Source organism: Engystomops pustulosus, chromosome 3, assembly GCF_040894005.1.
Source record: "Engystomops pustulosus chromosome 3, aEngPut4.maternal, whole genome shotgun sequence".
Taxonomy (NCBI): Eukaryota; Metazoa; Chordata; class Amphibia; order Anura; family Leptodactylidae; genus Engystomops; species Engystomops pustulosus.
In genome coordinates this window covers 76,296,031-76,320,825 of record NC_092413.1, presented here as the reverse complement: position 1 = coordinate 76,320,825, position 24,795 = coordinate 76,296,031, and the positions used below count along the sequence as shown (strand labels likewise).

The window sequence follows — 24,795 nt, the reverse complement described above, 5'->3', positions numbered from 1 at the left end:
CTTGTACTGTACTTTTTGTATTCTGGAGTCTTATATATACTCTATGTGATCGCGATTTTTACCATATACCTTTACTTTATATCATGTTTTTGATCTTTCACTTATGGTCATTGTCCCTTTGGTGCCCTGATGCGACTCAGGCTACTCTGCCGCCTGTATATACTTACGTTATTTGTCAGTTTGTTTCGACCTTACAGACTTCCTCCCTCTGGTCAGTGTGGCCTCGGAGCCCTGGCGCGTTTGAGCTCACTCCGCTGCTCACGCACATCCATATTACCTACTTTCCTCTGAATACTTATGTTTACTTGCGTCGTTGGTTATTATACTAAACAATATATCATATTGTTACGCTTTGTACTCTTGACTTATTTATTTTTATTATATCGGCTTTTTGATCAATTTTTGGTACCCTCTAGGCACCATTTGTTAGTTTATATTTGCGCCGCTATTTAGGTCGTCACTAGGCATATTGTTTATCAAATAAATCTCTTAATTTATTATTCGCACTATTGCCAATCTCTATTTATATTTATATTTGTATTACACTTTGGCACTTTATCTTGCTTATTCTACCTTGATATTCAAATTATTGACATCCATTTGCACTTCTCTACATATAATCTACAGATATCAATACTGCTTTCACCATTGTGGCGCCGTTTCACTATATATGTATAAATATTTTTTCTTAAATATTTTTTCTTTTTTTATTTTTTTATATATTTTTTCTTTTTCTTAGTTTCAACTGAGCCCCTCCAGGTATTAATATTATTGATTGTAATCCAACCAATGATATGGATGACACCGTTACTTGTCATCCCCTAATGTGTGTTTTCTCACACGCACTTTATTTAAGTTAATACATTACGTTTCTTCTATACACTTTCTTGTGATATACGCCGCTATTTTTTAATGTATTGACTCCCATATTTGCGCCGTTTCTCAACGTGCTTTGAATTCGTCTATAAGTTTACTCACGTTACTATGGTTTCCTCACTTCTTCCCTCACTCTGTATTGGCTTACATTGAACGGGGCGTGCCACGAGTGTTACGCATACCCCGCCTACTCCCTGGACCACATGATCTTTGTACACAGTGACGTACTTCCGGCTTCAACCGGAAATGACGCCCTGTTGTTGCTGACGCGTCGGCTCCACGCAGGGGCGTCGCTAGGTCAAAAGATCCGGGGCTCGTGCCCCGGATCTTTTGGCCAGTGCCCCGAATCTCCTCGGGTCAGCAGATCATCTGCCCCGCTGCCCGGGAGATTCCTTCCCTCTCGTTCTCATCACGATCTGTGTCCTCAGATCGTGATGAGAACGAGTGCAGGCGCTGCTTTCCCCTGCAAGGACCTAGCCTCCGGGAGTTCCAGAGGGTGAAGGACCTGTGATGATGTCATGATCACATGACCTGCAGGGGAAAGCAGCGCACAGAAAGAGAGAGAGAGCTGCATCTGTGAGGTGAGAAACATGATAGGGACTAGGGAAGGGGGAGAACATTGTGGGGCACATTATTGCCTGGGGGGGGCTGTGTGAGGCACATTATTGCCTGGGGGGCTGTGTGGGGCACATTATTGCCTGGGGGGCTGTGTGAGGCACATTATTGCCTGGGGGGCTGTGTGAGGCACATTATTGCCTGGGGGGCTGTGTGAGGCACATTATTTCCTGGGGGGGCTGTGTGAGGCACATTATTGCCTGGGGGGCTGTGTGAGGCACATTATTTACTGGGGGGCTGTGTGAGGCACATTATTTCCTGGGGGGCTGTGTGAGGCACATTATTTCCTGGGGGCTGTGTGAGGCACATTATTTACTGGGGGGCTGTGTGAGGCACATTATTTACTGGGGGGACTGTGTGAGGCACATTATTTCCTGGGGGACTGTGTGAGGCACATTATTTCCTGGGGGGCTGTGTGTGAGGCACATTACTTACTGGGGGGCTGTGTGAGGCACATTACTTACTGGGGGGCTGTGTGGGGCACATTATTTACTGGGGGGACTGTGTGAGGCACATTATTTACTGGGGGGACTGTGTGAGGCACATTACTTACTGGGGGGCTGTGTGTGAGGCACATTACTTACTGGGGGGCTGTGTGTGAGGCACATTACTTACTGGGGGGCTGTGTGTGAGGCACATTACTTACTGGGGGGCTGTGTGTGAGGCACATTACTTACTGGGGAGCTGTGTGAGGCACATTACTTACTGGGGGGCTGTGTGGACACATTACTTACTGGGGGGCTGTGTGAGGCACATTACTTACTGGGGGGCTGTGTGAGGCACATTACTTACTGGGGGGCTGTGTGAGGCACATTACTTACTGGGGGGCTGTGTGTGAGGCACATTACTTACTGGGGGGCTGTGTGAGGCACATTATTTACTGGGGGGACTGTGTGAGGCACATTATTTCCTGGGGGACTGTGTGAGGCACATTATTTCCTGGGGGGCTGTGTGTGAGGCACATTACTTACTGGGGGGCTGTGTGAGGCACATTACTTACTGGGGGGCTGTGTGGGGCACATTATTTACTGGGGGGACTGTGTGAGGCACATTATTTACTGGGGGGACTGTGTGAGGCACATTACTTACTGGGGGGCTGTGTGTGAGGCACATTACTTACTGGGGGGACTGTGTGTGAGGCACATTACTTACTGGGGGGCTGTGTGGGGCACATTATTTACTGGGGGGACTGTGTGAGGCACATTATTTACTGGGGGGCTGTGTGAGGCACATTACTTAGTGGGGGGCTGTGTGTGAGGCACATTACTTACTGGGGGGCTGTGTGTGAGGCACATTACTTACTGGGGGGCTTTGTGTGAGGCACATTACTTACTGGGGAGCTGTGTGAGGCACATTACTTACTGGGGGGCTGTGTGGACACATTACTTACTGGGGGGCTGTGTGTGAGGCACATTACTTACTGGGGGGCTGTGTGAGGACATTACTTATGGGGGGGCTGTGTGAGGCACATTACTTACTGGGGGGCTGTGTGAGGCACATTACTTACTGGGGGGACTGTGTGAGGCACATTACTTATAGGGGGGCTGTGTGGGGCACATTACTTACTGGGGGGCTGTGTGAGGCACATTACTTACTGGGGGGCTGTGTGTGAGGCACATTACTTACTGGGGGGCTGTGTGTGAGGACATTACTTATGGGGGGGCTGTGTGAGGCACATTACTTACTGGGGGGCTGTGTGGTCACATTACTTACTGGGGGGCTGTGTGAGGACATTACTTATGGGGGGGCTGTGTGGGGGACATTACTTATGGGGGGCTGTGTGAGGCACATTACTTACTGGGGGGCTGTGTGAGGCACATTACTTACTGGGGGGCTGTGTGAGGCACATTACTTACTGGGGGACTGTGTGAGGCACATTACTTACTGGGGGGCTGTGTGAGGCACATTACTTACTGGGGGGGCTGTGTGCGGCACATTACTTACTGGGGGGCTGTGTGAGGACATTACTTACTGGGGGGCTGTGTGAGGACATTACTTATGGGGGGGCTGTGTGAGGCACATTACTTACTGGGGGGCTGTGTGAGGCACATTACTTACTGGGGGGCTGTGTGAGGCACATTACTTACTGGGGGGCTGTGTGAGGCACATTACTTATCGGGGGGCTGGGTAGGGGACATTTCTTGGAGCGTGTTCACACATGGCACTAGGACAGGCCTTGGTTTGATATATTTTCCAGTAATACACATGTGATGGGTAACACGCACCTGGTTTTGTTTAAATGCAAGACAAACGTGTGACGCAGCCTTTCAGTATTTGGGGAGATTGTTAGGGGCGGCAGCAGGATAACACTGCCCGGGAACAAAGATGTAGGGACAATGAGGAACATAAGATGTGGTGATGGGGATTTCTCCTTTGTTCTCTGTAGCTGTATATACTAGAAGTAACCTTGTTATTAGCACAGCCACATGTGAGGGGGTTATGTACAGGAGGGGGCTTTACTGAAAGTGCAATACACATGCATTGGGGCCCGTGCCCCGGATCTTTTACCACCCTAGCAACGCCCCTGGCTCCACGGCTGAGTCGCATCAGGGGCCTTTCTAGGGCTTTTTAAGGACACATAGACCACTCTATCATTATCCCCTGACGAAGCCCGCTAGACGGGCGATACGCGTGGGGTCTCTCCTCCTCCCCTGGCTTATACCTACGGTAATGTAGTCTCACCTTTTACATGAGATTGTGGCCTTTTTCTATCGACTAACTACCTTTTGCATGAGATTGTGGCTTTTTTATTACTGACAAATTTGCACTATATTGATATTACATACTTTTCTACTGACAAGTCTACCTCATCTGTTTATCACCTGTTTGATAAGTCCACCTCATTTGCCTATCATCTGTGCCATATATTCTTTCGGGGAGTGTTGTGATTGTATACCCTCTTCTCTAGGGTTTTTAAATGCTTTTATATTGTTCTGCCTTCTTTGTGATTAATAAAATATTTTTCATATGTACACATCTGCTTTTCTCCTTCTTAGTATTTACAGTTCCAGTTAGATGTGTTTACCTTTTTCAATTGTGTTAATTTGCCCCACCTTCCTATTATACTTATAAAATATACAGTCCCGACTTACATACAAATTCAACTTAAGAACAAACCTACAGAACCTATCCTGTACGTAACCCGGGGACTGCCTATAATAGTTTTTTCGGCAAAACCACTCAGCACAGGGATTAAACAAGATAGCTAGAGCAGTCTCAAGGTATGTTTGGTTCATAATGCATGAAATCAAATGGTAGATTTCCTTTAAACACTATTCATCTAATGTAAAACTATAATCTCTATCATGTGTTAAAGATAATGTAAAGGATTTTGCATATCCTACACACTAAAATCACCATTGCCACCTCTAACAGATTAAATAAAAATGCAATTGCTACAAATAAGCACAAAAGGTGAATAGTCATGCATAAAGATATGTATGCGCTTGTCAATATTCACGTGATGCATAAGCTATTCTCCAATGTAAGATTTTAAGGAATGGATTTTCTATGAGCAAATATTATAAAATATGAAACACAATACAGGCAGTCCCCGGGTTACCTACAAGATAGGGTCTGTAGCTTTGTTCTTAAGTTGAATTTGTATGTAAGTCGGAACTGTATATTTTATCATTGTAATCTCAGCCACAACTTTTTTGGTCTCTGTGACAATTGGATTTTAAAAATGTTAGGTTGTCATAAGAATCAATATTAACACTAAAGCTTCATTACGGACACCTCTGATAACTGTTACAGCTGTTTATTGTAGCCTGGGACTAAAGTACAATAAATTACCAATATCCAGAGGTCCGTTTGTAACTAGGGGTCGTATGTAAGTTGAGTGTTCTTAAGTAGGGGACCGCCTGTAAACACAAGGGATTAACTAAGAATGTGGGAAACTGCACTAAAAGTGCTCTGCTTATGCATTATGCTTGATGCGCCAGAAATCAAGAATCTGGTGCTTCCCTGCACGGCCAGACAGAGTTTGCCAACTTTTTTGGGGTGCACCTTTAACATAGGGCGGGCAACAGACTTTACATGTTAAATCTGGTGCACGGTCCAACTGAGCACCTGAACGCCCCCTTATTTGTGTCGCATGATGCCTAGTGGAGCTGTGTCACAAAACGGTCACCTGGGACACATTTGTGGTGCAGACCCTTATTAAATACCTGTGCAAGCAGTTTACACCTAAAAGAAAGTGCAAAATCTGTGAGAAAATTGGTGCAAAGCCCTTAGTAAACGTGCCCCATAGTGTTAAAATGATGTTAAAACCAGCAAACCAACTGGGTATGTGTGTCGCATAGCACAAACCATACCATGTGTCCAGAGACTTACCTATGTGATCAGAGGAATGCCACAAAGGAAAGACTCTCGTTAAGACCCAATGGGCTTCATATCCATTTGGTCTCCAATTGGAGTAACCTTTTACAAGTGACCAGTATCACACGACTCTGCTTGATACGCGGAAAACCACGTGCTGGTCAGATTCCATGGACCAAACACAGTCCAAGGAACAGGATACCTTGCATCATACATAATTGCAACGCAAGAAGTGCCAGACAACCAAAGCAGTTCTGAACTGTAATAATGTAAGGAGTCCTTGCATCATAATTATCTATTATGTAAAGACTTCTAGCGACTGTTCTGTGCTCTCTCTGTGCAATCCTAAGAGCACCTGGGTTTGTTTTCCACAGACCGACAATGTAGTGTAACTACATCAGTGTAGCTACAGCATTCTCAAGGTATGTTTGGTTCATAATGCATGAAATCAAATGGTAGATTTCCTTTAGCGGAATTTAAAAACGCAATTGTGTCGCAAGATCAAGCACTCACATGCATCGGGAAGAAGCAAGTGAACTCCGGTGGACCTCGGTGGGGAATCAACACATGCAGGAACTCAGGCACACAATATTCATGAATCGTGCCGGACCCGAATCCTCATCGGACAACACACCGCGGGATCGCGACAGGACCAGGTAAGTAAATCAGCCCCATAGTGTCCATACCAATCTTGTTCACATCCCTGTTACCATATAGGGTAGTTCGGTATAATCAGAGGGGGATATTTAACAGGGATTCTATGCTAGAAAATTGCAAATCACAGTTGTTGGTGAACCACCAGCCATTGCAATTTTTCACTCAACACCAAGAGGGCAGCCAGCTGTGTAGTTTAGAAATATATATGCTGCACAGCCCGGCTGGTAGATACATCAAGAGCCTGGAGCCAATGGTGCCGGAGAAGAAGGGATTTCATCATCACAAGATTGTCTATACTCATCATAATAAGCCTCCCCCAGATTGTCTATACTGCTCCTGTCTATAGCCCTGTTACTACACTCACCGGCCACTTTATTAGGTACACCATGCTAGTAACGGGTTGGACCCCCTTTTGCCTTCAGAACTGCCTCAATTCTTCGTGGCATAGATTCAATAAGGTGCTGGAAGCGTTCCTTAGAGATTTTGGTCCATATTGACATGATGGCATCACACAGCTGCCGCAGATTTGTCAGCTGCACATCCATGATGCGAATCTCCCGTTCCACCACATCCCGAAGATGCTCTATTGGATTGAGATCTGGTGACTGTGGAGGCCATTTGAGTACAGTGAACTCATTGTCATGTTCAAGAAACCAGTCTGAGATGATTCCAGCTGTATGACATGGCGCATTATCCTGCTGAAAGTAGCCATCAGATGTTGGGTACATTGTGGTCAGATAGGGATGGACATGGTCAGCAACAATACTCAGGTAGGCTGTGGCGTTGCAACGATGCTCAATTGGTACCAAGGGGCCCAAAGAGTGCTAAGAAAATATTCCCCACACCATGACACCACCACCACCAGCCTGAACCGTTGATACAAGGCAGGATGGATCCATGCTTTCATGTTGTTGACGCCAAATTCTGACCCTACCATCCGAATGTCGCAGCAGAAATCGAGACTCATCAGACCAGGCAACATTTTTCCAATCTTCTACTGTCCAATTTAGATGAGCTTGTGCAAATTGTAGCCTCAGTTTCCTGTTCTTAGCTGAAAGGAGTGGCAACCGGTGTGGTCTTCTGCTGCTGTAGCCCATCTGCCTCAAAGTTCGACGTACTGTGCATTCAGAGATGCTCTTCTGCCTACCTTGGTTGTAACAGGTGGCGATTTGAGTCACTGTTGCCTTTCTATGAGCTCGAACCAGTCTGCCCATTCTCCTCTGACCTCTGGCATCAATAAGGCATTTCCACCCACAGAACTGCCGCTCACTGGATGTTTTTTCTTTTTCGGACCATTCTCTGTAAACCCTAGAGATGGTTGTGCGTGAAAATCCCAGTAGATCAGCAGTTTCTAAAATACTCAGCCCTTCTGGCATCAACAACCATGCCACGTTCAAAGGCACTCGAATCACCTTTCTTCCCCATACTGATGCTCAGTTTGAACTGCAGGAGATTGTGTTGACCATGTCTACATGCCTAAATGCATGCCATTGCCGCCATTTGATTGGCTGATTAGAAATTAAGTGTTAACGAGCAGTTGGACCGGTGTACCTAATAAAGTGGCCGGTGAGTGTATATATAGTGTAGTTTTGTGTAACTCAGCTGATGTTGTCTATTGAATGCTGTAACAGAAAAAACACATTCCAAATAACTACTTTTTTCACAATTTTGCCACCCATAAACATTTGACTAAAAGGTGATCAAACGGTTGTACTTTACCTCACATAATATCAATAAAAATTAATGCTTGTCTCTATAGAAATTATTCCTTACAAAGCTCAATCCACAGAAGTGTAAATAAGTTAAAGTGTAACTGTGCAGATACAGGATGTATACGGTGACTAGCCTGGCAGCTTCCATCACACAGAGGAGCAGAGAACATGTAATAAGTGTTAGAAATCATAAGTAAACCAGTTACATATAGTTTATGGCCTGTGCTGTGTGAGCACTAAGGATAAATAGCTTATTTGCCCATAGATGATACTGCTGATGACATGGCGGGGGAGGGGAGCAGCCTAAGGTGCAGAGAGAGACAGAGAAAGTTCTGTATAATCACGGACTGGGATGGAGGAACTGATAGTGAACAGGCAAGATCTTATACCTCACTATTCTGCTTGAACACATTCTGAACACATTCAGCTCTGCTTCATACACAAAGAGAGCTCTGTCACATGACCTCCTCCTCTGTGAGCAGGGAACAGCAGCCCCTCCCTTCTGTAGAGTTTGTAGGTTTGTCAGCACAGGCAGAGGAAGCAGCCATTGCAGCACTCAAATCTAAGGGGGGTAGCAGAGAAACTGCTAGACATCCCAAGAGCTATTGATTTATAAAAAAAAAACTTTTACAGTTATTTGATTAATCTCTGAACTGAGTGGTTTTGCTGAAAAAAACAATTATAACATTAGGATAATGAGGCTCTGGTGCTCCTGTGGCTGCCAGGCGTTCTCCTCTTACCCTAATTATGCACTGCTCCAGCCTTGACCTGCCTGTCCAGCGTAAGCCTGATAACCTATGAGCAAGAATTCTTTCCACATGATCAAACTATATTATTATTATAACATGTTTCCCCTTTCCTCCATGTGATGAAAGATGGCTGGTCACCATATACATTCTGTATCTGCACTGTGCAGTGTTCAGTTTACTTGTGGGAAAGTAAATAGATTTACTGCTAAATTACTTTGAGAGAGAACACAAGGCATCATGGGATCTGTAGGCAAGCTACCTGGCCTCAGTTCGAGGGCATAGACTGACAGATATCAGTCTACGCTCACTTCACCTCTGGTAAAAAATACTTTTCTCAAACACTTTCAGAGCAGAAATTTCCATAACCTTGGAAAGAAAAGAGTGAGCAGCACAAAATAGGCATTGTTCTGTTTGTTTTCAAAGGGGGAATCACATGTAATAATTTGGTAAAATCACTTTAATTTTACAGTTGCGCTTTAAATACTTATTTAATGCAAAACTTATTTAATGCAATTCCAAATGAGTTACTTTAATATCATTCATGTGATTATCTGTTTTTTCAAGATTTAACCCCTTTCTCGATGGGTCCCCAAGCATGGAGAGGGCTTGGCCCCATATTGAAGCAAAGGCTTACCGGGACCACCCGTGATTGGTGTTTTCCCGATGATCGTGGCCTGCAATGCAGCAGGTGGCTTCAAAAAGATGGCGGCAACCATGCGCCATCATCGGGGAGCTGCGATCCGTCGCCATGACAGGCTCGGGTCTTCTGAAGATCCCAGGCTGTCTTGTTTTAACCCATTCATTACAATGTGCTAATTGCACATTGTAATGAATGAGGAGGAAAATCCCCATATACTGCCATACTGTAGTATGTCAGTATATGATAGGATTGATCAGACAACCACCTAGGAATAAAATACCCTAGGAAGTCTGAAAAATAGTAAAAATGAAAATTAAAAAAAATTATAATTAAAAAAACCTAAAATTTCAAATCACCCCCTTTCCCTAGAACTGATATAAATATTAATAAACGGTAAAAATCATAAACACATTAGGTATCACTGCATCTGAAAATGCCCGATCTATCAAAATATGATAACGTTTTTTCACTGCATTTAACCCCGTAGCGGAAAATAGCGCCGAAATTCAAAAATTTTACTTTTTTGCCATTTTGAAAAATCTAAAAAAATCTATAAAAAGTGATCAAAAGGTCGCACAGTCCGAAAAATGATAGCAATGAAAAAAAGCCATCAAAAGTCACAAAAAATGACACCACCCACAGCTCCGTACACCAAAGTATGAAAAAAGTTAATGGTACAAGAATATGGCAAAATAAAAATTTTAATTTTTACATTTTTAATTTTTGTAAATATATGAAAACATTGTAAAACCTATACAAATTTGGTATTTCCCATAATCGTTCCAACCCAAAGAATAAAGTAGACGTGTCATTTGGGGAGCATAGTGAAAGCTGTAAAATCCAAGCCCACAAGAAAACGACGCAAATGCGTTTTTTCACCATTTTCACTGCATTTGGAATTTTTTTCCCGCTTCCCAGTACACAGCATGGAATATTAAATACCTTCACTATGAAGTGCAATTTGTAACGCACGGAAATAAAAAAATGGAAGTGAAAACTAAAAAGGACCAAGTCGTTAAGGGGTTAATATTAGAAGGAAATCTACCAAAAAAAGTCAAGCATGAAAAACCATGGACGCTTAATCATAGATCCAGAGACCGTGACTTTGGTTATCTTCTTATAGTTGTTACCCCCAAAATCAAGCATAATAAACCAGGGACAGTTAATCATAGATCCAGGGGCTGTGACTGTGGTAATCATCTTATATTTGTTATTTGCGGCTTCCTTCCTTCTAAAATTTAAATTTTACAATCTTGCTCATAACCCTGAGGGGTGTTTTCAGGGCCCCTCAGTGATGTCTTTTCACTCATTTCTCCTCAGGCTCACTGGCATATTTTTTAAAAGTTTATTTTAGAAGAAAGGAAGCTAAGGATAACAAATAAAAGAAGATTACTACAGTATCGCTGGATCTATTAGTGAGTACGCCTTGGTTCTCATGCTTGATTATTATGGTAGATTATGCATAATGCATAATGGTGCATAACACATGTGGTGCAAATGTTAAAAACTGGAAACTACAAACCTGCAAATTTCACTTTACTTATTGGGCATCAGAGGTTTTTGCAAGTCGGAGTTAATCCACTTTACAGGCGCATCTTCCAAGGTTTAAAAGTATTTTTATTCATAACAAAGGTATAAAAACTATGGACTGGACCAATGCCTTCATCAGCTGAAAAGCAATGTATGTACAGCAGGGCTTCATCAGGGTAGGGCTGTACATACATTGGTTTTTACCGGATGAAGGCATTGGTCCAATGCCGAAACGCGTAGTTTTTATACCTTTGTTATGAATAAAAATACTTTTAAACCTTGAAGGATGCGCCTGTAAAATGGATTAACTCCAACATGCAAAAACCTCTGATGCCCATGACTAAACTGGTTAAAGCTGTGGACTACACTTTTCCCATGACTTCATATCCACTGTGAGCTGCGCTTATTACTACAAAAAGATACTGCTTATATGCCTGATATTCCTACAATAAAATGTGAATTCAGGGAAAAGAAGAAGGACTATGCGGGCGCCACATGTGTGAGATCTATTTTCGATGTGTGAGTTTAGACAAGATCAGTTCCACTCACCTTTTCCGGTTGTACGGCCGGTACAACACGTTAAAAGACGTTTTTGATGAAGTATGAGTAAATCCGGCAGCCTTCCTGGTCTCGGTAGTGCATGGAGTGTGCAAATACTCGGCGCCAAATACTCAGAATCTAAAGTTATATAAACTTAGAGTTCCTTTATTGGGAAGATAACCCCCAGCTTACGTCAGAGTGATGTCACTATGTAAACTAAGATTGTACCTGACAAAATATCATGCATATACAGGAGAGCCCCTACAGTTAAGAACATTTTGGCACCCAGTATCCCCAAACAATATAGGAACAATAGTACACCGTCGAGCACCTACAAAGGAAGCTCGAAATGTGGTAAACCTCCGTGTCTATGCAGGCTCCAAAATGCTTTCTTTACTCAAAACATGTAAAGAAACTTACAGTGGAGATGAAGTGGAATTGTGCATACAAACACAAGCAATGGCAGTTTTCCACTGGATGTGCTTCTTCCACCTTGCACAAACTATTTTACAAACCAACATCCACAGCTTACCGCAGGTCCTGCTTCCAGCAGGTCTAGAATTAAGCTCCTCATAAAAGCAGATCAGATTAGTGTAACAGGACACCTGAATCTAAAAAAACTTATGGGGGAGATGAGTTGCAATGGTGCATTCAAACACGAGTGACGGTCCTTTCTAACAGTGCAAGCCAGAAGAAGCGCATTCAGGGTGAAACGGCCATTGCATGTATATAACTAATGAAGTAAATCAAGTTTACAAAATCTCTATTCAACTTCTAGAGTTCAAGTTATGTGGACAATGGTGACTCCATTACTTGGGATGCTGCTTTAGACACACAAATGACTCAAGCTCCAGAAGTGGAATAAGATAGGAATGTTTTCAAAATGTGATTTTTCAAAACACAAATCAATGGATATATTAGTCAAATATATGTTAGGGTATAATGGGACCTGCAGCAGCATGCCATTAACCAGATCTGTGAAATCCTGCTGGCAGGTTCCCTTTAAATAAGGCAGCTTATGTGAAAGGACCCTTGAAAGTAACAGAAGCATCACATGGTAAAAGTATTATCAGTATTATTATACGTGGTGTTATTAGCATTATCAGTGCTGTGTTCTGGCCCATAGCATACTACGGTCAGTGTGAGTATTATCAGTGTTATTATTGGCCCAAATGTACCATTTTCTAGATGTCAGATACAAAAGAAGTGAGTTGCGTAAGATTGTAAATATTTTCTGATTGTCTGGCTGCATGATGGAAACTATATGCATATTGAAAAGTCAAACACTGAAAGACTTGCCCCTGGCAATAGGCTAAAACCAGGAAAGTGAGGAAATAGATTTAGAATTTTACAAATGAAAACAGATATGAAGGAGCTTTTAAAAATATAAAATACAGTCAGTAAAACTTTTATAAGGAGTGAGTTTTTAAAAACTTTTTGTTACAAATCAATGTGGATGGATATCTTCATATTCAACGCGTATATTCTTCTTCTTTTAAATTTAATGTATAAAGCTTAGTGTATGTTTTTATGTCCGCTAAATAAATCCGCACCATCACATTTATTAAAGACTATGGGGCAGATTTACTTACCCGGTCCATTCGTGATCCAGCGGCGCGTTCTCTGCGCTGGATTCGGGTCCGACCGGGATTTATTAAGGTAGTTCCTCCGACGTCCACCAGGTGGTGCGCTGAAAAGCATCGGAACACGCTGTAGTTCACCGGCTCGGGCTGAGTGAAGGTAAGTGCAAGCTCCGCAAAAGATTTTTTGTTTTAAATGCAGTGGTTTTTCCGAATCCGTCGGGTTTTCGTTTGGCCACACCCCCCGATTTCCGTCGCGTGCATGCCAGCACCGATGTGCCACAATCGGATCGCATGATTTGGCAAGCTGTGTATCACTTCGTAATCTGTGTGTGCTATATAAATAAAGGAATTATTATTATTATCCGACATTTAGCCAGGAACATATTCAAAGAAGTATAGTTATACGTGGTGCAGGTTGTCCGTGTGCTGTTGTGCTGCCCATTTCTGCCAGAAATGTCTGTTAGTATATTATATAGAGGCTCGCACTGCACTGTTGTTAACCTGGACACTAAGGTCTATTTGGAAAAAAAACAACAATGTGAACAACCATTACCATATAATGGTTCATTTGAATGTAACACTTCAGATATTAATACAGACTAAGTCTAAACTGCCAAAAATGGGAAATACCTGTCAAAATTATAAAAAAAAACAACAGAAAAAGAAAAGATACAAGAATAGAGGAATGTCATGGGTGCTTCTGCGACCCATATTGTGGGTTGTGGGCTCACCCGTTATCTTCACCCGTGACCCGTGATCCTCGTGGGTGCAGCGCTGGCGCGTGTTATATGTCCCCCCTCCTGATTCCCATCCTCACTCTGTGCGCTCGTCCTCGTCTCCTAGGACGAGCCGCCTTCAGGAAATTTAAAGGGCCAGCGCACCATTATTTGGCACTGGCCATTTTCCCACAAGGCTATTTAAAACTGCCTCTCCCATCACACCCTGAAGGATCTTGATGCCTTCGCCTTAGAGAAAGCTCCCCAGCGATATTCCTGAGTTTCCTTGTGTTCCTGTTCCTGCGTTCCTGTGTGTTCTTGCTCCTGAGTTCCCATGTTGTGCTTTCCTGTGTTCCTGCATTCCTGTATTCCTGTGCTCCCATTCCCATCTGTCTGGACCTCCCATTGCTGACCTCGGATTGGACTTGACCTTGCATCTCTGCCGCCTGTCCTGACCCTGTGCCTGAACCTGGTCACGAGACTGTCTCCTGCTAAGGTACCTCGACCTCGGCTGTCACCGTGGGCTAGTTGCACCTGTGGAACGAACTGGTGGTACCCTGCCGCAGCAAGACCATCTCACTTTGCCGCGGGCTCTGGTGAAGACCAGATGTCACGTAGATTCCGGGCCCAGGTGTCAGCTAGTACCACTTTCCGCTGTTGTCCAGTGGGGCAGTAAGATCCGGCCATGGATACCGCTGAGGTTCCGCTTCCCAGTCTGCCCGATCTTGCCACAATAGTGGTCCAGCAATCCCGGCAGATTGACGCTCAATGTGAACAGCTGGGACAAGTCACCGCCCTGCTGCAACAGCTGCTAGCCACCCAGGATCAGCAACAGGTTCCTTAGACTGCTCCCGCGACTTCTGCCTCCCTGGCCTGTCTTCCTGCTGAACCTAGGCTACGGCTGTCTATGCCCGGCAAGTATGAGGGAGATCCCAAGCTGTGCAGGGGCTTTATAACCCAGTGCTCTCTGCACATAGAACTCATGCCTTCTCAATTTGATCCAAGGTGGCATTCATCGTCAGTCTCCTCTCCAAGAAAGCCCTGGCCTGGGCTACCCCTCTTTGGGACAGAGGCGACCCGGTAACGGCTACTCTCACAGCATTTCTGGCGGAGTTACAGTCCGTGTTTGAAGAATCTGCACAGGCTTCCTCGGCTGAGACTGCATTGTTGAACCTGCGTCAAGGGAACTCGTCTGTGGGAGGGTATGCAGTTCAGTTCCGCACCCAGGCCTCTGAACTTGCCTGGAACAATTGAGCCCTTATCGCCACCTTTAAAAAAAGGACTCTCTGTTCAGGTCAAAGACACTTTGGTGGCTGGTGACCTGCCATCAACTCTGAGTAGTCTCATCACACTGGCCACTCGGATTGAATTATGATTTAAGGAGTGCGCCAAGGAATTACGCTTCGAGCACCCTCAAGCCCGTGTTCGACATTTTCCTCGCTTGGCATCTCCCTTTCAAAAGCTGCACCAGCCTCCATCTGTATCATCTGCTGAGGAACCTATGCAGGTGGACAGAATCCGGCTCTCTCTACAGGAGCGTTCCAGATGACGTCACCTTATGCCAGCCCAGAGCACTTCATCGGGACTAGTCCTGTCTGTCCCCAATGTCCAGGAAATGCCAGCACCTAGGGTTCTTGGGAGATGTGTCCCTAGGTGTAAGCAAAGCTTCTACATGCTTGACTATTCCGATGCTCCTCAGCGCTGGCATCAGCAACCAGCTCCTGGTCCTGGCTTTCTTGGACTCTGGTTCTGCGGGGAACTTTGTGGATGCCACTCTGGTCTCCTGGCACCACATCCTTGTGGTCCTTCTCGAGAAGTCTTTGGTCATCTTCTCGATCAGCGGACAAATCCTCTCTGATCCCACCTGGTACTGCACTGAGACAATTTCCATGCAGGTCGGTGCTCTGCATAAGGAGAGACTGTCCTTCTTTATGCTGCCTCGCTCCACCTCGTCCCTCCTGCTGGGTCTTCCTTGGCTGCAACTCCATGCACCAGTACTCAACTGGATGATGGGGGAAATTCTTTGTTGGGGTCCAGAGTGCCAGTCCCGCTGTATGGTGGCACCTCTATCAGTACCCGTCTTGGTCTCCTCCTTGTCTCCCAAGCCCTTGTAAGGCCTATCAATGTGTTACCAGGACTTCACTGCCGTGTTCTCCAAGAAGCAGGCAGAGACTTTGCCACCTCACCGTCCCTACAATTGCCCTATTGATTTATTGCCAGGTACCTTTCCTCCCCCAGGTCCGGTGTACCCGCTCTCCGTTCCCGAAACCACAGCCATGTCAGAGTATATCAAGGAGAACCTGCAAAGAGGTTTCATACGGAAGTCCTCCTCTCCTGCGGGTGCAGAATTCTTCTTTGTTACCAAGGAGGACGTTTCCTTGCATCCTTGCATTAGCTATCTCGGACAGGGTCACCATTAAGAACTGCTGTCCTCTGCCATTGATCACGGAGCTCTTCAACTGCCTGCGCTGATCCAGGATTTTCTCCAAGTTGAACCTGCGTGGGGCCTACAACCTCATCCGGATCCGTGAGGGTGACGAATGGAAGACAGCATTTAACACCTGAGATGGACATTTCGAATATCTTGTGATGCCATTTGCACTTTGTAATGCTCCAGCTGTCTTGTAGGAATTTGTCAATTAAATCTTTCGAGATTTGCTGTATACGTTTGTCGTGGTCTACTTGAACGACATTTTGGTCTTCTCCCCAGATCTTGAGTCCCACCAGTCTCACCGCGGCAAGTTGTTGGCCTCCTACGAGCCAATCATCTCCACGACAAGTTTGAGAAGTGTCTGTTCCACCAACAAAGCCTACCTCTCCTCGGTTACATAATCTCCGACAAAGGCCTCCAGATGGATCCAGCCAAACTGTCGGCAGGTCTGCAGTGGCCGCGTCCAGAAGGTCTAAGAGACATTCAGAGGTTTCTTGGCTTCACAAACTACTACCAGCAGTCTATCCCATATTTCTCTACTGGCACTCACCAAGAGGGGCACTAATCCACACCTCTGGCCTGTGGCGGCTGAAGAAGCCTTCACAAAGTTAAAGTCCGCCTTTGCCACTGTTCCTGTTCCCTCTATACCCGATATGTAGAAGCCTTTTATTGTGGAAGCATCTTTTATTGTGGAAGCATCTTCTGTAGGTGCAGGGGCGGTGCTCACCCAGAAAGGGCCGAGCGCTCACATGTGGCGTCCTGTGCTTGTAATAAGCCTTTGCGCCTGAAACTGCTTCCGTTGCATGTGGTCACACGTGGCTATCGACTTTGTCATAGATCTTTCATCTTCCTCGGGCAATAGCGTCATCTGGGTGGTGATGGACCGGTTTTCGAAGATGTCTAATTTTGTTCCCCTTCCAGGACTTCTGTCTGCTCCATGTCTTGCCAGCCTGTTCTTTCAACATATCTTCCAGCTACATGGTCTTCCTCAACACAATGTCTCTGATCGAGGGGTTCAGTTTATTTCCTGTTTCTTGCGTTCTCTCTGCAGCCAGCTACAAGTAAGAGAAAACTAGCGTCCCGTTATGTGAATTTGTGATATGCGCATTTTTATTGGATTTTTGTGAGTATAATGAACTGGAATAAATTTTAACCTTGTTGGAACGTACCACACCATCTGCCTGCATATTTTCTTCCAGTTACAATATAATAAAGGAGGAGAATGAGAGTGCGATGGTGCTAGTCTGAATGGTGACATACTTTCAGCAGGAGAAATTGAAGATTGGTGCTGTTCATCGAAGTTTTAGAAATCTTGGAGCTCCGGTCATAGTGAAAATATTTTTCTCTATTTTGTGAGCTACAAGTAAAGTTGGATTTCTCCTCAACCTACCACCCTCAGTCCAATGGACAAGTAGAAAGGGTTAACCAGACTCTGGGATGTTACCTCCGTCATTTTGTTTCTGCCTGTCAAGATGACAGGTCTGCTCTGTTGCTGTGGGCAGAATTCTCCTATAATTCCCTGAATTCTGAATCTTCTGGCTCCACTCCCTTCTTCATTGTCTATGGACAGCATCCATGCCCTCCTCTTCCTCTACCTGTGTCCTCTGATGTCCCTGCTGTTGAGGAAGTGGTACAAGATCTGAAGTCCATCTGGGAGCAGACTCACCTCTTGTTGTTACAGGCTTCTGCCCGTGCCAAGCTCCTCGCTGACAAGAGACGCAGGTCTCCTCCTATCTTCTCTCCTGTTGACAAGGTCTGGTTGTCCTCAAGGTACATCCAGCTGAAGATTCCCGGGTACAAGCTTGGTCCACAATTCTTGGGTCCTTTCGTGGTCCTGAGTAGCATCAATCCGGTGTCCTACAAGTTGCATCTTCCTCCCACCATGCACATCCCAAACTCCTCCCATGTCTCCCTGCTAAAGCCTTTCATCCTGAACCGCTTCTTCCGGTATGTACCTCCTCCTGCTCCTGTGGAATCGGTCCTTCTTGGTTGACTGGAAGGGTTTCGGGCCAGAGGAAGGATTTTGGGAGCCTGAGGACAATATCCTGGACCGTGATCTCCTGCAGAGATTTCTTCAGCCCAAGAAGAGGGGGTGACCTCTTCTTGGGCGCAGAGCTGGTGTGTGTTACCTGTCCCTGCTCCTGATTCCCATCCTTGCTCCGTGCGCACGCGTGCCCAGAAAATTGAAAGGGCCACCGCACCATTAATTGCCACTCACCATTTCCGCAGAAGGCTATTTAAACCTGCCTCTCGCTGTGTTCCTGGGTTCCTGTGTCCCGTGTGCCTGTGTTCCCATTCCCATCTGCTTAACCTCCCTTTGCTGACCTCAGATAGGACTTGACCTTGCTTCTCTGCCGCCTGCCCTGACCCTGTGCCTGAACCTGACTACGAGACTGTCTCCTGCTAAGGTACCTCGACCTCGGCTGTCACCGTGGGCTAGTTGCACCTGTGGAACGAACTGGTGGTACCCTGCCGCAGCAAGACCATGTCACGTAGATTCCGGGCCCAGGTGTCAGCTAGTACCACTTCCCGTGGTGGTTCAGTGGATCCACTCATCCCGAATCCTGACAAGGAAGAGGGAAACATTGACCAAAACAAACAATATAAAGTAACTATGAACAAGCAATGGGGCTATTATAGTGTTATTAACATGTCAGCCTGTATATTGAGATCTGATCTGATCAAATTTCTGTTTTGTTCAAAATGTAAAATTTTATTCCCACAACAGATACAATATTATATGACATCATTAAGCCTTTCCTGCTCTGCGTCCGATATATCAGATATATATCGGATATATCAGATTTGTGAGATTTCAGTACAATGTTCAGAAGCTAAATGAAAGTATATATAAACCATACTGTCTGCTCCGAAAACTAGATGGATTATAGAGGATGGATTATATAAGGAGTGTCTGCTTAGGAAGATTGTCCCCCTCCCCCACACACACACTGTGGGATTTTGCACTTAGCAGCCTAGGGGGTGATAGGAGCTAAAACAGCAATAACACTAAAGTAAATTGTGAAGTAATGGTTTAAAATGATCTTTATTGTGTTAACATCACTAGGGGATTGCAATTTGAGAATTTTCTTTCATGGGAAAACCCCTATAAAGTTACATTGTTGCCAAAAAGGCTCCAGGGCGCCCAAGAAAGACCAGCAAGCACCGTCTCTTAAAAGTGTTTCAGCTTCGGGATCGGGCTACCAGCAGTGCAGAGCTTGGTCAGGGATGGCAGCAGGCAGGTGTGAGTGCATCTGCACGCACTGTGAAGCGGAGACTCTTGGAGCAAGGCCTGGTGTCAAGGAGGACTGCAAAGAAGCCACTTCTCTCCAGAAAAAAACATCAGGGACAGACTGATATTCTGCAAAAGGTACAGGGAGTGGCCTGCTGAGGACTGGGGTAAAGTCATTTTCTCTGATGAGTCCCCTTTCCGATTGTTTGGAACATCTGGAAAACAGCTTGTTCGGAGAAGACAAGGTGAGCGCTACCACCAGTCTTGTCTCATGTAAACTGTAAAGCATCCTGCAACCATTAATGTGTGGGGTTGCTTCTCAGAAAACCAAAAAAGGAAAAAGAATGCATCTATAGGCTCTTAAATTAATATAGAACAATGTATCCAATTTATTAATTCTTGACAGACAATGAATGACACACATTTAAAAACATTTAAAACATGTAATGTACATCCAATTCATACAGTAACCTGGTATTGGTGAACTGTAAATCACCCACTGTAAGGCTACATTCACACAATATATGCCCAATGTACCATAGTACGGCGGGCATACATCAGCGCTGTGGAGAGGAGCAGGGGATGAGCGCTGCTCACCCCCGCCACTCTCCACAGGAAGATACAGCGCACGGCGCCGTATCAAAGGAAAAGATAGGATATGTCCAATCTTTTCCCGGGCTACGGAGCGGTACGGTGCCGCACGTGTGCTGCACCTTACCGCTCCCGTACAGGGCCATAAGCCCATAGAAGTGTATGGGGGGCGCATATCTGCCGTATATACGTCCCCCATACATGTGTGTGAATGCAGCCTAAATCACTAAATAGTGATGTGCAGCCTCCCCGACCATAAGATCAAATTTAAACATACAAAGTGGTGCTGTAATACTTAATGCACATAAAAAGATGGAAGGTCCCTGAGCATGTAAACATATAAGATTGGTTGATCCAACTACAAAAAGTACCAAGTCAATTAGTATAGCTCCAAGGTAAACGTGACAAAAAGTATACCGACAGTAAATGCAGAGGATACATAAGATATGACCAGTATGTGTCCACTAGTGGACCGGCATGCAGTCAGAGGAAGTGCCCGTGGACAGGGGTGACAGGCTCCCCACGTGTTTCATTGTATAGGAACGAATTCCTCAGGGGTGTATATGCAGATGTACATACCTTAGGAGGTTGTTCCCCAGCGCTGCAAGGATGTAGGGCTAACCACTGAGCCACAGTGCTGCCCATTAGCCAATTAGAGTAACATCCCTGGTATCCCTAAGGCTCAAAATCTCCTTACCTTATAATACCATGCAACTTTAGTTTGCTTTAAGGCAATATATTATGGATTATAGTTTTGTACCTAATTATATGCTCATTCTGTTGCAGCCTCTCCCCCTCTTTCTTCGCTGTATCTGTTGCTCTGCAATGATATTCTATGCACAACTATATTCTTGCCCAATCATCTATAAAAGTTGGTTGCCAATTATTTGCAATAATAGCACATGGACTATTTTGTATTCTCTGTAGATATTGTATATAATATTTGATACTGTCAATTGATTAATATATAGTTACCTATGATCATTATTGATTTTACTCTGTATATTATGCACAGTATATGAGGAAGGTCATGTTTGACTGAAACTTCATATGAATTTGAGTGGATTGTTATGAGAACAAAAGCATTTACAAAGCATATACAATTGAGTGACATATTCTCTATTCTTATCTACTTGAGAATATGTCATCTTGGTTGGACAATATCCTGCAACAATTTGTAAAACGCACACCAGGTTTTGTTACAGACAGTTTTAAAGTTTTGAAAACCATGGATAAAATGAATTGGGATAACCACTACACCAGGATAATATGTGATATTACTCTATTCTATGATACCGCATCAACTAGCAATTCAAGCTATATTTTTTCATTTACATGAGTACAGTTTTTTTCACAGGAACTAATGAAGTATATTGGGGATGTCCTTCTTTTTCTACTAACAAATAACTTTTTCATGTTCAACACATATTGCCTTGTCTCTTGATAATAAAAGCAGAACAGAGATACTATACACTGGGGCTCATTTACTTAGCCGGATCATTCGCGATCCCGCAGCGCATTGTCCGACGTTGATTCGGAGCTTGCCGGGATTCACTAAGGTCTTGCTCCCGATATCCACTAGGTGTCGCTGCTGCGCTGAAGTCCGCCGGAGTTCACATTCTTCGTCCCGGTGTATGTGAGTGCTTTTCACAATTTTTTTTTTAAATTCCGCAGTTTTTCCAAATCCGTCTGGTTTTCCGACGGCCACGCCCCCGATGCGCCACAATCCGATTACGTGCTCCAAAATCCTGGGGCAATTTGGCGCAAATCGGAAACATTGGGGAAACCCGACAAAAATGCTCGATTCGAACCCTTAGTAAATCAGCCCCACTGTGTCAAAAAGAAAAAAACAATGAAAAAAAATTATAGGCAGTGGAAATTTACAACTTGTAACTTTCAGTACAACATATAGCTCCCATTATCAGGATGTTATGTGTATCATTAACAAGTAGTTTTTTATTCTTCACCAAGACCAAATTTTATCTTAAGTAGGGCGGCACGGCAGCTGAGTGAGTAGCACTTCTGCCTTTCAGCACTGGATTCCTGGGTTCAAATCCCACCCAGGTCAACATCTGCAAAGAGTTTGTATGTTCTTTCCGTGTTTGCGTGGGTTTCCTCCGGGTACTCCGGTTTCCTCCCACACTCCAAAAACATACTGTTAGGTTGTTTAGATTGTGAGCCCCATTGGGGACAGGGACCAATTTGACATGCTTTGTGCAGCGCTGTGTAATCTGTGTGTGCTAAATAAATAAAAGAATTATTATTATTAAGAGTGTACGCTTTGTATCTAGAAATGCTCCATCTATGGGTAAAATTCTTGCTCCAAATCTTTTTGTGTCAAAATTGAACCAGATATCTTGGTTAAGTTATAATGGTAGTGCAAATATGGTGGTGTCCAATGTAACTTGTGTAAATATATCCATAAAACTAATTTTACATCTTCAGTAGCCTTGAAATCTTATAATATTAGGACACATTTAAACTGTCAGAGCGATCATGTTGTTTATCTAGCTGTGTCAGTTGTGTAATGTTCAGTATGTCAGCCGTACAATTCACAAATTGAAAAAAAGAATTTCAGAACACATTACCGGCGTCACGAAACTAGAATCCACATTGTAACAAAGTATATCAAGCAGGGGCGGACTGGTCAAAAGACCGACTGGGAGAAATCCCGGTGGGCCGACTAGCTTAGGGCTGTTCTGGGGCTGGTCTGGGGCCGGTCTGGGACTGGTGGGGCCAGTGGAAAAATAAAAAAAAACATGAAAGTCACCTTTCCGATGCACTCCCACTTGATCCAGTCTGGCCGCGGTGATATCTCCTTACGCCCTGGCGTCGCACAGACTATGACGTCGGCAAGCAGCTGACGTCATAGTCTGCGTCGCCGGGGCGTACGGAGCTGTCACCGTGGCCAGACTGCATCAAATAGCGGATCAGAGGGGGAACATCATAAGAGGTGAGTTTCATGTTTTTTTATTTTTATGTACTGGGGTGGGGAGGGGCTCGCTGTATACCAGAGGGGGCTGGTTGTATACCAGGGGGGGGCTGCTGTATACAGAGGGGAGGGGCTGTATACAGGGGTGACTGGCTGGCAGTGTAAAGGGGGAAGAATGACTGTATACTGGGGGGGCAGTCTGGCTATATACTAGGGGGCTGTCTGGCTATATATAGGGGGGCAGGCTGGCTGTATACTGGGGGGCTGTTTGGCTGTCTACTGCAGGGGTTGGCAATATACTGGGGGGGACTGACTGGCTGGCTGTATACTGGTGGGACTGACTATACTAGGGGGACTGGCTGGCTGTATACTGGGGGGCTGGCTATATACTGGGGGGATTGGCTGGCTATATACTACAGTCAGCTGGCTGTATACTGGGAGGGCTGGCTATATACTAGGAGGGCTGGCTGGCTATATACTGAACTTGGGGTTTGGCTGGCTATATACTGGGAGTGAAGGATGGCTGGCTATATACTGGGGGGCTGGCTGGCTATATACTGGGGCGGGCTGGGAGGCAATATATGTACATAGGGGCACTATTATAGCAGTTATATTCTTGTACATAGGGGGCAGTATTTTAGTAGTTATATTTTTGTACATAGGGGGCAGTATTATAGTAGTTATATTCTTGTACAAAGGGGGCTGTATTATAGTAGTTATATTCCTGTACATAGGGGGCAGTATTATAGTAGTTATATTCTTGTACATAGGGGTCAGTATTATAGTAGTTATATTTTTGTACATAGGGGGCAGTATTATAGTAGCTATATTCTTGTACATAGGAGCAGGAAGTATTACAATATATTTTACCTAGGGGCAGTATTATAGTAGTTACATTCTTGTTTATCGGAGAAGGTATTGTAGTACGTTTCTAGTGTATATATAAGTCAGTATCAAGTTATGTGCTCTTAAAAAAGAAGCTTTATTCCTGTATAAGGGAGGCAGTGTGAGTTTCTTTCTCTGCAGTGTACATCTTGATTTAGACCAGTGTTTCTCAACCTTTCTAATGCTGTGACCCCGCAATACAGTTCCTCATGTTGCAGTGACCCCAAACCAAGTACAAGAATATTGTATTCGTGCCAAAAAATGCAATAAAATTGTGGCTCCAATGGCTTTAAGCGACTCCTGTGTCTTGGTCATTCGACCCCCGCCGGGGGACATGGCAATATATGACATGTTTATGAATTTTTATTTTCCTTTTTTTTTTACTATTTTTCTATTATTTATTTTATCAATCTTACCATATACTTCCATGCTACAGTATAGCAGTATATGGTGTTTTCGCACAAGATCTATTACAATGTGTGACCAAAACATTGTAACAGATCTGCAGAAATTACAATTACTGGGGTCTTATAAAGATCCAAGGCTCTCATAGCGATGACTTCATGAGGAGCGATGATCACAGATAAGATTGCAATGTTTTGCTAGTGGCATGTAAAGGCTTAACAACTGTGATTGGTGCCAGCGTTGTGGGTGTTAATGGTGGGTATTTGCTGCAATATGCTGGTCTGGGTGGAGAGGGCTTAGCCTGTGAGCCCTCTCCATACATCCTTTGCCCCATGCAAACATACTGTTATGTTGTTTTACGGCAGGTGGTTAGTAAATGAC

General features: G+C 44.5%; 1 protein-coding gene across 1 annotated transcript in view; it reads left to right on the top strand.

The window, feature by feature from the left end:
• The window catches only part of FMN2 (formin 2), a 280,120-nt gene that overhangs the window by 123,932 nt on the left and 131,393 nt on the right, over positions 1–24,795 (top strand). The gene's annotated exons all lie outside the window — the stretch shown is intronic.